The 16,676-nt window shown below is 43.9% G+C and overlaps 1 protein-coding gene across 4 annotated transcripts in view; it reads right to left on the reverse strand.

Moving 5' to 3' along the window:
• The window catches only part of LOC139369014 (ubiquitin-like modifier-activating enzyme 1), a 72,658-nt gene that overhangs the window by 46,676 nt on the left and 9,306 nt on the right, over nt 1–16,676 (reverse strand). For 3 of the 4 annotated variants that reach the window (XR_011627026.1, XM_071108586.1, XM_071108584.1), the window contains exon 1: nt 5,443–5,669. The exons of the other annotated variant lie outside the window; for it this stretch is intronic. The gene's annotated coding sequence lies outside the window, so the exon portion shown is untranslated. Of the gene's footprint in view, nt 1–5,442; nt 5,670–16,676 lie in introns of those variants that run through there. 4 annotated transcript variants of the gene reach the window in all.

A 16,676-nucleotide genomic window follows, 5' to 3' on the forward strand; every position in this document is an offset into this window, starting at 1 on the left:
CCATTTCGAATCTCACCGCACCTTCTCTGCTATGCAATCTGGTTTCAGAGCTGGTCATGGGTGCACCTCAGCCACGCTCAAGGTCCTAAACGATATCTTAACCGCCATCGATAAGAAACATTACTGTGCAGCCGTATTCATCGATCTGGCCAAGGCTTTTGACTCTTGTCAATCACCACATCCTCATCGGCAGACTCGACAGCCTTGGTTTCTCAATTGATTGCCTCGCCTGGTTCACCAACTACTTCTCTGATAGAGTTCAGTGTGTCAAATCGGAGGGTCTGCTGTCCGGACCTCTGGCAGTCTCTATGGGGGTGCCACAGGGTTCAATTCTTGGACCGACTCTCTTCTCTGTATACATCAATGATGTCGCTCTTGCTGCTGGTGAGTCTCTGATCCACCTCTACGCAGACGACACCATTCTGTATACTTCTGGCCCTTCTTTGGACACTGTGTTAACAACCCTCCAGGCAAGCTTCAATGCCATACAACTCTCCTTCCGTGGCCTCCAACTGCTCTTGAATACAAGTAAAACTAAATGCATGCTCTTCAACCGATCGCTGCCTGCACCTGCCCAACATCACTACTCTGGACGGCTCTGACTTAGAATACGTGTACAACTACAAATACCTAGGTGTCTGGTTAGACTGTAAACTCTCCTTCCAGACCCACATCAAACATCTCCAATCCAAAGTTAAATCTAGAATTGGCTTCCTATTTCGCAACAAAGCATCCTTCACTCATGCTGCCAAACATACCCTTGTAAAACTGACCATCCTACCAATCCTCGACTTCGGCGATGTCATTTATAAAATAGCCTCCAATACCCTACACAATAAATTGGATGCAGTCTATCACAGTGCCATCCGTTTTGTCACCAAAGCCCCATATACTACCCACTACTGTGACCTGTACGCTCTCGTTGGCTGGCCCTCGCTTCATACTCGTCGCCAAACCCACTGGCTCCAGGTCATCTACAAGACCCTGCTAGGTAAAGTCCCCCCTTATCTCAGCTCGCTGGTCACCATAGCAGCACCCACCTGTAGCACGCGCTCCAGCAGGTATATCTCTCTAGTCACCCCCAAAACCAATTCTTTCTTTGGCCGCCTCTCCTTCCAGTTCTCTGCTGCCAATGACTGGAACGAACTACAAAAATCCCTTAAACTGGAAACACATATCTCCCTCACTAGCTTTAAGCACCAGCTGTCAGAGCAGCTCACAGATTACTGCACCTGTACATAGCCCACCTATAATTTAGCCCAAACAACTACCTCTTTCCCTACTGTATTTATTTTATTTACTTTGCACCCCATTATTTTTATTTCTACTTTGCACATTCTTCCATTGCAAATCTACCAGTCCAGTGTTCTACTTGCTATATTGTATTTACTTTGCCACCATGGCCTTTTTTTTGCCTTTACCTCCCTTATCTCACCTCATATGCTCACATCGTATATAGACTTGCTTATACAGTATTGCCTTATCTTGGCCAGGTCGCAATTGTAAATGAGAACTTGTTCTCAACTTGCCTACCTGGTTAAATAAAGGTGAAATAAATAAAATAAAATAAAAGGCTAGACAGAAAACAATAAACGTTCATCCATCCCTCCTTCCACCATCATTCAATTCTACTCACCCCAGAGAAAATATGTATTTAAATTAACGAGCAGCTGCACTGGCCACTAGAGAAACATCCAGTAGAACCTGGACCAGGCGTGAGAAGAGATATGACTAGAGATATCATAAAATATGGATCAGGGCGGTCCAGTAGAACCTGGACCAGGCCTGAGAAGAGATATGACTAGAGATATCATCAAATATGGATCAGGGCGGTCCCTGGGAACAAGAGCCCTTAATTTTACCCCCTTTTTCCTCCCAAAATGTAATGGTGTCCAATTGTTAGTAGTTACTATCTTGTCTCATCGCTACAACTCCCGTACGGGCTCGGGAGAGACCAAGGTCGAAAGCCATGCGTCCTCCGAAACACAACCCAACACAGCGCACATCCAACCCGGAAGCCAGCCGCACCAATCTGTCGGAGGAAACGCCGTAACACCTGGCGACCTGGTCAGCGTGCACTGCACCCGGCCCGCCACAGGAGGTGCTAGTGCGCGATGAGACAAGGATGTCCCTACCGGCCAAACCCTCCCTAACCCGGACAACGCCAGGCCAATTGCTCGTCGCCCCATGGACCTCCCGGTCGCAGCCGGCTGCGACAGGGCCTGGGCTCGAACCCAGAGTCTCTGGTGGCACAGCTAGCACTCTGATCCAGTGCCTTAGACCACTGCGCCACCCAGGAGGCCCGGGGCATTGATTTAAGCCCTACCTCATGCCTGTGACGTTCAGGCCCTACCCCGATTTGCTTTTGTCAAATTTAAGGCACCGTTAGTAAATCTCCTCTCTGTCACTTGATCTCTGCGCAGGCAGATCGCGCTGCATGGTTTCTGCTCATGGGGGTTTGGAGTCTGAGTAACCATAGCAACAGCTCCACTTGGGCTGCTCAATGAAGAGACATGAGATCAGTTAGCGGTTAGCTACTTTTCATCGCTCTAAACTCAGACAAAACTCCAGGGAAATTCTCTCATCTTAATATTTGGTTATAGCACTTAGTTATAGCACTTCTGACGCCATGTTGTGGTTCTAGTCAGATATGACTAGAATGTGCAGCAGAGCACGAGCAAATGGCTCAGTTTAAACATGTTAGTGATCAATTTAGTGACAGCCGAGCCCTGCCCGTACCCTCGTTATTGATGGAACAAAACAACCCTATCCAGATGAATAACGCCGGGGCCCATTGGGGTCGGCAGCAGAGCTCTACTGGTAACAGATATGAACAGAGGTATCATCTGTTTCATTCAGAGACAGACCACATACTGGTATGATGTATTATACTATAAGGAAGGCCCACCCCATCTCTACTGGTATTATACTGTAAGGAAGGCTCACCCCATCTCTACTGGTATTAAACTATAAGGAAGGCTCACCCAATCTCTACTGGTGTTATACTATAAGGAAGGCCCACCCCATCTCTACTGGTATTATACTATAAGGAAAACCCACCCAATCTCTACTGGTATTATACTATAAGGAAGGCCCACCCCATCTCTAGTGGTATTATACTATAAGGAAGGCTCACCCCATCTCTAGTGGTATTATACTATACCCCATCTCTACTGGTATCATACTATAAGGAAGGCTATACCCCATCTCTACTGGTATTATACTATAAGGAAGGCCCACCCCATCTCTACTGGTATTATACTACAAGGAAGGCCCACCCCATCTCTACTGGTATTATACTACAAGGAAGAACCACCCCATCTCTAGTGGTATTATACTATAAGGAAGGCCCACCCCATCTCTAGTGGTATTGTGTATTATAAACTAGGTGGTTCGAGCCCTGAATGCTGAGAGGCTGACAGCCGTGTCATATTTAAGTGATAATGCCCTAGAAGCCGGTGTTTGGAGGATGCATTGGCACAGGTGTTAGGCCCGATATGAAGTCGAGGGATGGAAAACCGTGCCAATATATCCTCTAAACACCGCTTCCAGGGCATTATCACTTTAACATATTTTTACCTTGTCAGCTCGGGGATTCGATTCGATTGTTGCAACCTTCTGGTTACTAGTCCAACGCTCTAACCACTAGACTACCTGCCACCCTAATGACTTTGGTAACCAGTTTATAATAGCATTAAGGCACCTCGGTGGTTTGTGGTGTATTTATTTAAATCTTTATTTAACCTTTAACTAGGCAATTTCTTATTTACAATGACGGCCTCCCGCCGGCCAATTGTGCGCCGCCCTGTGGGATTCCCAATCACAGCCGGATTCGAACCAGGGTTTCTGTTGTGACGCCTCAAGCACTGAGATGCAGTGCACTGCTGTGCCACTCGGGAGCCCCTGAGGGTGTGTGGTATATGGCCAATATACCACGGCTAAGGGCTGTATCCAGGCACTCCTTGCTGCGTCTCGCATAAGAACAGCCCTAAACGCAAGCCTTAACGCTTAATTATACAGTAAGGAAGTCGCAGCACACAAACGCCACTGGTATTGTTAATTATATGTAAGGCCGTGCCCCCCCCCCCATCTCTGCCTAAACACTAAAAAACGCTGATTCAGTAAAACTTTACTGCAGTGAACTGTAGTGGTGCAACGCTTAACAGAACCTCGTGGTGGGGGGGGGGGGGGGGGGGGGCTGTCGTCTAGGCCGCATACAACAACAGCCATTTAGCTCGAGCACGTCTGGTTATTGATGACAGTCATCACGCGACAAAAAGAAACAGAATACATGGAAAATAGCCTCTGTTCACAAAAGCAAATCACAGTCGTTGTTTATCAAAAGTTGCGACAGAATTAAAACATTAGAAAACGGGTTGAGATAGCACACAAAAGCTATAGGTCTTTAACGTTGTACGAATCTACCGGTAAATAGCAATCAACTAAGACTCCCACCAAGATAGGACAGCGGTGTTTCCGGGACAGTGTGGGAACAGACCGTAACTTCTAGATTCATGACAACCAGCCAACAAGAGAGGCGGAAATGCCGCATCCACTGCAGCTGCCTGTCGACCCAGCATTATAACTAGCAAGCGCATAGCGACAAGAAACAACGACTGATCTTCTGCAATGGCTAAATGTACACGGGACAAACTGAGGCAAGAGAGAGGATCAAGTGTCATATGTGGGTACAAAGTAACTCATATCATGGTAAAAATAATAATAATAATTGCCCATCAATAAATAAAATAATCGAAAATAACACAATGATACAGCAAAGTCCAAAACTGAAACAAAAAAGGAATATAACATCTGTTCTGTTGGCTAAAACACTCCACGTTATTTCGAGTGAATGAACCCCCCCCAAAAAAATATTGACTGGTTGACAGTCAGCACTGGGGCCCACCGAACCAGTCTACCGAACCAGATATCAAACCAACTTAGTCTGTCGTTTTGGTGAACAACAAAAGGGACGTCAAAAATGTCCGGCAACAGCACCAAGAGGCCAAAGCTATTATTAGTAGGCCGTGTGCAGCTGACTAACTAATCACATAAAGTCATTTTGGCAAGTGGATCACTACTGAATACGGTCGGAACAGGAATAACAACAAAACGTGCCATCACCAGACTGCCTCCCTCCCTGCGCTCGGTCCGTGTAGGGAGACCAGCGCTGCTGGACTGGGGCCTAACGTCGGCACTCAGAGAGCGGAACCGACGGTACGGTTGTGCTGCTACCTTCAGCTAAAACAGAGCCGCTGAGTGGTATATAGCTCTAGCATAGGTAGCAAACATATGTTTTTAAATAACCCCGAATGCAATATCTAGGCTATGACTAAGCGCCTACAATGAATAATCGAGCAGAAATAACAGTATGTACATTACTGGAGTAGCTATTGTAACTAGTTATTTCGCACCTAGTGTCCATTGATTTGCCTGGCTTACCAATAATCCTTCTCTGTCCCTTCTCTGTGCAAACCGCTCCTCTCTTGTGTGTAAACGTCAATAACGATGATTGTTCTGCTGACAAAAATAAATAAAAAATGGGGTGAAAAGGTTTCGGACTATAATGTCGAGTCACTATGTCGTTTAGCTGGTCGAGTCCTGTGTATTCGCGTTCCTGTATTTGCGAGCACAAGACGGGAACAAAAACCAAAATGGCAGAGGTAGATACTCTTTCCTCGAATATCTCTGGCGGAAGGGGTGGCCTCAGCCAGAGAGGAAGACGCGAAGCGAGATGATCCACTTCCATCAAACCTCTGTCCGTAAACAGCGAGCGATAAACTGCCTTTTCGCACTTCGGACGAATCCCACTGTTAGGGCCCGAAACCATCTAGTCATTATATACCGTATCTCTGCCTCCACAAGCTCTCAATTCAATGGGCTTTATTGGCATGGGAAACATGTTTGTTTACTTTGTCAAAGTGAAAAGGATAAAAATATGAAATAAACAAATCAAAATGAAAAAAGTTTCAGAGGAAGAGAGACATTTCAAATGTCATATTATATGTGCGCTCTCCAAATCTGCCCCTCATTGGCTAGGACAGATTGAAATCTGTCCGTGCTATCAGGGATCCTTGGGATGTTTCCTTCGGAAAGGGGTTTACGGTAGTTTAAGGCATGTATGACAGAAAGAGTATATGGTTACCATGGACACTGACTAAACATCTCAAAGAGATAATATATATATATATATATATATATAGCAACAAAAAAATAAATGTCCTCTTACTGTCAACTGCGTTTATTTTCAGCAAACTTAACATGTGTAAATATTTGTATGAACACAACAAGATTCAACAACAGACAAACTGAACAAGTTCCACGGACATGTGACTAACAGAAATGGAATAATGTGTCCCTGAACAAAGGGGGGGGGGGTCAAAATCAAAAGTAACAGTCAGTATCTGGTGTGGCCACCAGCTGCATTAAGTACTGCAGTGCATCTCCTCCTCATGGAATGCACCAGATTTGCCAGTTCTTGCTGTGAGATGTTACCCCACTCTTCCACAAAGGCACCTGCAAGTTCCCGGACATTTCTGGGGGGAATGGCCCTAGCTCTCACCCTCCGATCCAACAGGTCCCAGACGTGCTCAATGGGAATGAGATCCGGCCTCTTCGCTGGCCATGGCAGAACACTGACATTCCTGCTTGCAGGAAATCACGCACAGAATGAGCAGTATGTCTGGTGGCATTGTCATGCTGGAGGGTCATGTCAGGATGAGCCTGCAGGAAGGGTACCACATGAGGGAGGAGGATGTCTTCCCTGTAACGCACAGCGTTGAGATTGCCTTCAACGGCAACAAGCTCAGTCCGATGATGCTGTGACACACGGCCCCAGACCATGACTTACCCTCCACCTCCAAATCAATCTCGCTCCAGAGTACAGGCCTCAGTGTAACGCTAATTCCTTCGACGATAAATGCAGATCCGACCATCACCCCTGGTGAGACAAAACCGCGACTCATCAGTGAAGAGCACTTTTTGCCAGTCCTGTCTGGTCCAGCGATGATGGGTTTGTGCCCATAGGCGACGTTGTTGCCGGAGATGTCTGATGAAAACCTGCCTACAACAGGCCTACAAGCCCTCAGTCCAGCCTCTCTCAGGCTATTGCGGACATTCTGAGCACTGATGGAGGGATTGTGCGTTCCTGGTGTAACTCGGGCAGTTGTTGTTGCCATCCTGTACCTGTCCCGCAGGTGTGATGTGCAGGTGTTGTTACACGTGGTCTGCCACTGTGAGGACGATCAGCTGTCCGTCCGGTCTCGCCGTAGTGCTGTCTTAGGCGTCTCACAGAACGGACATTGCAATTTATTGCCCTGGCCACATCTGCAGTCCTCATGCCTCCTTGCAGCATGCCTAAGGCACGTTCACGCAGAAGGGCAAGGACTCTGGGCATCTTTCTTTGTGTTTTTCAGAGTCAGTAGAAAGGCCTCTTTAGTGTCCTTAGTTTTCATAACTGACCTTAATTGCCTACAGTCTGTAAGCTGTAGTGTCTTAACTTCTTATGGCTGCAGGGGCAGTATTGAGTAGCTTGGATCAAAAGGTGCCCAGAGGTGCCAAGAGTAAACTGCCTGGTCCTCAGTCCCAGATGCTAATATATGCATATTATTATTAGTATTGGATAGAAAACACTCTGAAGTTTCTAAAACGGTTTGAATGATGTCCGTGAGTGTAACAGAACTCATATGGCAGGCAAAAACCAGAGAAAAAATCCAACCAGGAAGTGGGAAATCTGAGGTTGGTCGATTTTCAACTCAGCCCCTATCGAAGATAGTGGGATATTGGTCATGTTGCACTTCCTAAGGCTTCCACTAGATGTCAACCGTCTTTAGAAACTTGTTTGAGGCTTCTACTATGAAGGGGGGCTGAATGAGAGGGGAATGGGTCAGAGGACTGCCAGCAGTAACGCGCTGGTCACGCGAATTTCACATGAGAGGTATCTCTCGTTCCTTTGCTTTTCTGAAGACAAAGGAATTCTCAGATTGGAATATTATTGAAGATTTATGTTAAAAACATCCTAAAGATTGATACATCGTTTGACAAGTTTCTATGGGCTGTAGCGGAACTTTTTGACATTTCGACTAGTGAACGCTCTTCGTGAACTTTGATTTGTTTACCAAACGCGCTAACTAAAGTAGCTATTTGGACATAAAGGATGGACATTATCGAACAAAAACATTTATTGTGGAACTGGGATTCCTGGGAGTGCATTCTGATGAAGATCATCAAAGGTAAGTGAATATTTATCATGTTATTTCTGACTTCTGTTGACTACCCAACATGGCGGATATACTGATAACAAGTTCAAACAGGTGCCATTAATACAGGTAACGAGTGGAGGACAGAGGAGCCTCTTAAAGGTCTGTGAGAGCCAGAAACATTGCTTGTTTGTAGGTGACCAAATACTTATTTTCCACCATAATTTGCAAATAAATTCATTAAAAATCCTACAATGTGATTTTCTGGATTTTTTTTTCTCATTTTGTCTGTCATAGTTGAAGTGTACCTATGATGAAAATTACAGGCCTCATCTTTTTAAGTGGGAGAACTTGCACAATTGGTGGCTGACTAAATACTTTTTTGCCCCACTGTATGTATTTGTTTGTCTGAGTGCCGTACTCAGATTATTGCATGGTTTGAAATCTGACACAGCGGTTGCATTAAGGAGAAGTTTATCTATATTTCCATATATAACACTTATATTTTCATCGACATTTATAATGAGTATTTCTGTAAATTGATGTGGCTCTCTGCAAAATCACCGGATGTTTTTGGAACTACTGAACATAACGCGCCAATGTAACCTGAGATGTTTGGATATAAATATGAACGTTATCAAACAAAACATACATGTATTGTGTAACATGAAGTCCTATGAGTATCATCTGATGAAGATCATCAAAGGTTAGTGATTAATTCTCTATCTATTTCAGCTTTTTGTGACTCCTCTCTTTGGCTGGAAAAAATGGCTGTGTGTGTTTTTGGGACTTGGCTCTGACCTAACAATCGTTTGTGGTTCCTTGATGAAAACCTGCTCCAGAGCGCTCAGGACCTCAGATCGGGACGAAACTTCACCTTCTAACAGGACAACAATCCTAAGCACACAGCCAAGAGAACGCAGGAGTGGCTTTAGGACAAGTCTCTGAATGTCTGAGTGGCCCAGCCAGAGCCCAGACTTGAACCCGATCGAACATCTCTGGAGAGACCTGAAAATAGCTGTTTAGTGAGACTCTCCATCCAACCGAGAGCTTGAGAGGATCTGCAGAGAAGAATGGGATAAACTCACAAAATACAGGTGAGCCAAGCTTGCAGTGTCATACCCAAGAAGACTAGAGGCTATAATCGCTACCAAAGGTGCTTCAACAAAGTACTGAGTAAATCTGAATACTTCTGTATATATGATCTGTTTTAAAATGTCTAAACTTGTTTCTGCATTGTCGTTATGGGGTATTGTGATGTTATGGGGTATTTGTGTGTAGATTGATGAGGGGGAAAAAACTATTTATTACATTTTAGAATAAGGCTGTAATGTAACAAAATGTGGAAAAAGTCAAGGGGTCTGAATACTTTCCAAATGCTCTGTTTAAAAAAAATATGGCACACTTTGTCTGAGTGAACTAATCAATTTTTTTCATTTTTTAAAATGTTACCTTTATTTAACTAGGCAAGTCAGTTAAGAACAAATTCTTATTTTCAATGACGGCCTAGGAACAGTGGGTTAACTGCCTGTTCAGGGGCAGAACGACAGATTTGTACCTTGTCAGCTAAAGGTCTGTCTGAGTGGACTAATCCATTGTAAAGGCCTGTCTGAGTGGACTAGTCCATTGCGGAGGCCTGTCTGAGTGGACTAATCCATTGTAAAGGCCTGTGAGTGGACTAATCCATTGTAAAGGCCTGTCTGAGTGGACTAATCCATTGTAGAGGCCTGTCTGAGTGGACTAATCCATTGTAAAGGCCTGTCTGAGTGGACTAATCCATTGTAGAGGCCTGTCTGAGTGGACTAATCCATTGTAAAGGCCTGTCTGAGTGGACTAATCCATTGTAGAGGCTTGTCTCAGTGGACTAATCCATTGTAGAGGCCTGTCTCAGTGGACTAATCCATTGTAAAGGCCTGTCTGAGTGGACTAATCCATTGTGGAGGCCTGTCTGAGTGGACTAGTCCATTGTGGAGGCCTGTCTGAGTGGACTAATCCATTGTAAAGGCCTGTCTGAGTGGACTAATCCATTGTAGAGGCCTGTGAGTGGACTAATCCATTGTAAAGGCCTGTCTGAGTGGACTAATCCATTGTAGAGGCCTGTCTGAGTGGACTAATCCATTGTAGAGGCTTGTCTCAGTGGACTAATCCATTGTAGAGGCCTGTCTCAGTGGACTAATCCATTGTAAAGGCCTGTCTGAGTGGACTAATCCATTGTAGAGGCCTGTCTGAGTGGACTAATCCATTGTAGAGGTCTGTCTGAGTGGACTAATCCATTGTGGAGGCCTGTCTGAGTGGACTAATCCATTGTGGAGGCCTGTCTGAGTGGACTAATCCATTGTGGAGGCCTGTCTGAGTGGACTAATCCATTGTAAAGGCCTGTCTGAGTGGACTAATCCATTGTAAAGGCCTGTCTGAGTGGACTAATCCATTGTAGAGGCCTGTCTGAGTGGACTAATCCATTGTGGAGGCCTGTCTGAGTGGACTAATCCATTGTGGAGGCCTGTCTGAGTGGACTAATCCATTGTGGAGGCCTGTCTGAGTGGACTAATCCATTGTGGAGGCCTGTCTGAGTGGACTAATCCATTGTGGAGGCCTGTCTGAGTGGACTAATCCATTGTGGAGGCCTGTCTGAGTGGACTAATCCATTGTGGAGGCCTGTCTGAGTGGACTAATCCATTGTGGAGGCCTGTCTGAGTGGACTAATCCATTGTGGAGGCTGCGGGAATGGCACACCAGTAGTACATTTACCATTAATTACCATAATTTCATATCTACATGGTTTGTTTTCGGTTATAGTAATTTCTGTTAATGCATTCAATATATGATTATTCAAGTTTTTACAGTTGTCATTGTAACAGTGGACACGTTGTTTGCAGAGCGCACAACCTAGGCTACAGTTGTGAGAAATACGTTTTGGTTTATTTCATTACGTTTACAAGTTGTCAATTTATTCATTGTCTTTTTTTTGGAGCGTCAATGTTGAGTAAGGACACGCACCTGCCAACAGATAGAACTAGGCTACCTGGCCTGTCTGTGCGCAAATGTAGGCCTATAAAATGTGCCCCTTTGGGGATGTGATACTATTTCTGATTGTCTTAACTCCCCATCACTGTGGAGCTTCTCAAAATATCTCTCTCTTCGGCCTCAAAAAGCAAGTAAACAAAGTCTGTTTTTTTTTATATCCATTGAGAATGACACTAGTTCGTCAACGCAGCCTATTAGAAAACACATTTCAGCCCTCTCCCTTTCAATAACCACTCAGCCTGATGGGGGGGGGGGGGATTTGATGCTCTGATCCGGTGGAAATGTTATAAAACACCTACCTGATTACTTCTTATAGACTACAGCTGTGTGTCTGGAGCTCACCGGGGCAGGAAACGCTAAGGGCTCAGAATATTTTATATAATGTTGCAAGTTTGCTAGTGCTAGCTTCAGGCCAGACCCAAGTTAATAGTTGATACAATATTTAAAGTTCCTTCCAGACAGGCCATGGATAGCCAATGTGATTTATAGGATATTTATTTTTAAAATCAGGATATTTTCTACCTGCAGGCTGCAATGTTTTTATTTGTTGGCTTTATGTAGGCTATGTTTACATATTGGCAATAGAAGTGACTGTTAGATTTGTATCAATTTTCATTTAGATATAATTTTGATTAACCACATGACATTGCAATATGAAGATCAATATGAAGATCATTATAAATTAAATGAAAATGTTCCACGAAATATGCGTATGAATATCATAACTGGCACGCAGGGTCAGTAGAAATGGTCGGATAACTTTGCACTCCAAATGGAAAGGTTGCTTGACCGCTGGTGTGGCCCGTTACTGGCAACTTCAGGAGCATAAAGGGCAGAATCTGTGGGGGGCAGGTTTGATTTCGTCTGGTTAGGTTATATTGATCTCTTGCTCTCTCTTTAGTAATTTGTGTCTTCATTTAAAAAAATCACAGGGCTTAAAGCATCAGACGAGCTCAGTAGCCAACATATAGTTGATTTTATTCAAACATAGGGTGTGTCTATATGGAAAAATATATGTTTAAAAGAACAGAAGACTCTCAGCCCTAGTCCTAGCACTGCACATACGACAAGACGTACAACCAACATTTGGGACATCCAACAGGGGTCTGGAGAACGCAACACTCCGACGGGGTCTGGAGAACGCAACACTCCGACCGGGGTCTGGAGAACGGAACAGCCGTTCGTGCATCCTTGACCCGCTCAAACTACGCCAGTACCAACATACTGATCCTAGCCCAAGTTCATGGGATTTCACCGTCTGGGACAGAAGAAAAAGTGGCAAATTCGTGTAGTGTATGCCCAGCATAAGAGCAAGTCAAGTTGAATAAATATCTATATACACACACAGTCTAATTGAGGCTACCAGATAGCCCTGTTTATTATTTTGTCTACAACATATTTTGACAATGTAATAATTACATGTTAACAAATTCCAAACGCAAACTTTAAGTAAATGATTAATTTCAAGCGATTTCATACCAAAAGACCAGTAAGCCTATGTTAGTAATGCCCCATCGCTGGTGAGCTTCCAAAGTAAATATTGAATATTCATGATCACCATTCATTTATTTATTTTAAGCTGCATATTTATGTCAATCACCCTACAATTTTACATTTGTTCCCGAACAAATAGAGCGAAATAAGCTTGTAGACATGTAACATTCCTAGGATCTTTTTATTTCAGCTCGTGAAACCAGCAATCTACATGTTGCTTTTATATTTCTGTTCAGTGTATTTTGCTTGTCCATCCATCCCAGCGCATCTCTCCAGGGTGCTGTTGGAGAGGCATCGCTGAGGCAAACACCTAACTTCAGTCACACAAAAAAATAAAAATCATTTAACAAATGTAGCAGATATAGTTTAAAGGGATATCTCAAAAACGACCTCTCCAGAATCCATGTGACGGAAATCCATCACAGTGATGGAGAACCCCTGCCTGCTGCTGCATTGGCCTACAGAGCATCTGGGGATTCCGTGCACTCAGTTCTCATTTTAGTCATTTAGCAGACGCTCATCCAGAGCGATTTAAGGGAGCAAATTAGGGTTAAGTGCCTTGCTCAAGGGCACATCGACCGATTTTTCACCTAGCCGGCTCGGGGAGTCAAACCAGCAACCTTTCGGCTCCCGACACAACGCTCCCGACTTAACCACTAGGCTACCTGACGCACCTTTCTGTAGCTGCCAATTGATTACAGTTGACCAATGTGCAGTATGTCCATTGATTAGTCGACCAATGTGCAGTTTGTCCATTGATTACAGTCGACCAATGTGCAGTATGTTCATTGATTACCCCATGACTTTTAACCAAATTTCCATGACCAATAATTCTACGTATAAAACAAGTCAGCGTAATGTGGTGTCGACACCGGGAGGCTGTTCTCTGATCCCATGTGGTGTCGACATCGGGAGGCTGCCCTCTGATCTAGAGGTTGACCGATTAATAGGAATGGCCGATTAATTAGAGCAGATTTCAAGTTATCATAACAATCGGAAATCTGTATTTTTGGACACCGATTTGGCCGTTTATTATTATTATTTTTTTACATCTTTATTTAACTCGGCAAGTCAGTTAAGAACACGTTCTTATTTTCAATGCCGGCCTAGGAACAGTGGGTTAACTGCCTTGTTCAGGGGCAGAACCACAGATTTGTACCTTGTCAGCTCAGGGATTCGATCTAGCAACCTTACAGTTAACTAGTCCAACACTCTAACCACCTACCTCTCATTTCACTCCACGGGGAGCCTACCTGTTACGCGAAATACAGTAAGAAGCCAAGGTAAGTTGCTAGCTAGCATTAAATTTATCTTATAAAAAACAATCAATTATAATCACGAGTTAACTACACATGGTTGATGATATTACTAGTTTATCTAGCGTGTCCTGCGTTGCATATAATCGTTGCGCTGCGTATCGTTGCTCCAATGTGTACCTAACCATGAACATCAATGCCTTTCTTAAAATCAATACACAGAAGTATATATTTTTAAACCTGCATATTTAGCTAAAATAAATCCAGGTTAGCAGGCAATATTAACCAGGTGAAATTGTGTCACTTCTCTTGCGTTCATTGCACGCAGAGTCAGGGTATATGCAATAATAATAAACGTTTTGTTTTCGAAATGATAGTTTCCGGATTCGACCATATTAATGACCAAAGGCTCGTATTTCTGTGTGTTATTATGTTATAATTAAGTCTATGATTTGATAGAGCAGTCTGACTGAGCGGTGGTAGGCACCAGCATTCTCGTAAGCATTCATTCAAACAGCCCTTTCGTGCGTTTTGCCAGCAGCTCTTCACTGTGCTTCAAGCATTGAGCTGTTTATGACTTCAAGCCTATTAACTCCAGAGATGAGGCTGGTGTAACCGATGTGAAATGGCTAGCTAGTTAGCGGGGTGCGCGCTAATAGCGTTTCAAAACGTCACTCGCTCTGAGACTTGGAGTAGTTGTTCCCCTTGCTCTGCATGGGTAATGCTGCTTCGAGGGTGGCTGTTGTCGTTGTGTTCCTGGTTCGAGCCCAGGTAGGGGCGAGGAGAGGGACGGAAGCTATACTGTTACACTGGCAATATTAAAGTGCCTATAAGAACATCCAATAGTCAAAGGTTAATGGAAAACAAATGGTATAGAGAGAAATAGTCCTATAATTCCTATAATAACTACAACCTAAAACTTCTTACCTGGGAATATTGAAGACTCATGTTAAAAGGAACCACCAGCTTTCATATGTTCTCATGTTCTGAGCAAGGAACTGAAACGTTAGCTTTCTTACATAGCACATATTGCACTTTTACTTTCTTCTCCAACACTTTGTTTTTGCATTATTTAAACCAAATTGAACATGTTTCATTATTTATTTGAGGCTAAATGAATTTTTATTGATGTATTATATTATATAAAGTTAAAATAAGTGTTCATTCAGTATTGTTGTAATTGTCATTATTACAAATAAATAAAACATTTTTTAAATGTTTTATTTAAAATCGGCCGATTAATCAGTATCGGCGTTGAAAAATCATAATCGGTCGACCTCTACTCTGATCCCATGTGGTATCGCCACTGGGAGGCTGTTAGGCAACTGTTTTAAACGCATGTGGTCAACCCTCAGTCTGGGGAGCTACTGGGTGTGCAGGCTTTTGTTCAAGCCCTGCTCAAACACATCATCAAACACTCCTGGAGGATGGTTGACCACCCATTATCTCTCCTGGAGGATGGTGGACCACCCATTATATCTCCTGGAGGATGGTGGACCACCCATTATCTCTCCTGGAGGATGGTGGACCACCCATTATCTCTCCTGGAGGATGGTGGACCACCCATTATCTCTCCTGGAGGATGGTGGACCACCCATTATATCTCCTGGAGGATGGTTGACCACCTCTGATGTATAACATTGCAACCAAATACATACCTTTTTAAATAATTTGCTCATTCAATATATCAAAGATCAAATGGCTATGGTAGGCAAAACATATTTGTATTCAGCTGAAGCCCACAAATAGTCTTCAGGAAATGTACTTTTTCTAGTTTAGTCATTTATTTTACAAGTGTTTCGGCTACTTTGCTGACTAAGTTTTGAAACCACAATCTAAAAGACAGGCTACTTTTTTCCTAAAATTAGTGTTCACGATTCACAAATGATTTTGATTCACATGATTTGATTCAGCGCAATTGAACCGAATCCCCACTAATACAATGTGAAGTGAATTGTTTGTTTCGTCAAAAATAGTTTAAATTGAATCATGAATTGTTTAAAACTTAATGAATCAACTTTGTATGGCCTTATTAGCTGGTATCGAAGGAGTATTTTTGGGACATGAGGAAAACATCAATGCATGCTAATAATAGCTAGACAGTTAACTGGAAGGTACAAGATGGGTTTTGAATTGGCTACCTAGTTATTAGTCTGTTCTCCGTCATTTTATAGCATATACATGCTGCTGCATTGAGACAGTCTCTCTTTATTGAGCAACGGCCCACTCATCTCCCACTCATCTCCCACACATCTCCCACACATCTCCCACTCATCTCCCACTCATCTCCCACTCATCTCCACCTATCTCCCACATATCTCCCACTCATCTCCCACTCATCTCCCACTCATCTCCCACACATCTCCCACTCATCTCCCACACATCTCCCACACATCTCCCACTCATCTCCCACTCATCTCCCACACATCTCCCACACATCTCCCACTCATCTCCCACACATCTCCCACTCATCTCCCACACATCTCCCACTCATCTCCCACTCATCTCCCACTCATCTCCCACACATCTCCCACTCATCTCCCACACATCTCCCACTCATCTCCCACTCATCTCCCACACATCTCCCACTCATCTCCCACACATCTCCCACTCATCTCCCACACATCTCCCACTCATCTCCCACACATCTCCCACTCATCTCCCACTCATCTCCCACTCATCTCCCACTCATCTCCACCTATCT

Source organism: Oncorhynchus clarkii, chromosome 16, assembly GCF_045791955.1.
Source record: "Oncorhynchus clarkii lewisi isolate Uvic-CL-2024 chromosome 16, UVic_Ocla_1.0, whole genome shotgun sequence".
Classification (NCBI taxonomy): domain Eukaryota; kingdom Metazoa; phylum Chordata; class Actinopteri; order Salmoniformes; family Salmonidae; genus Oncorhynchus; species Oncorhynchus clarkii.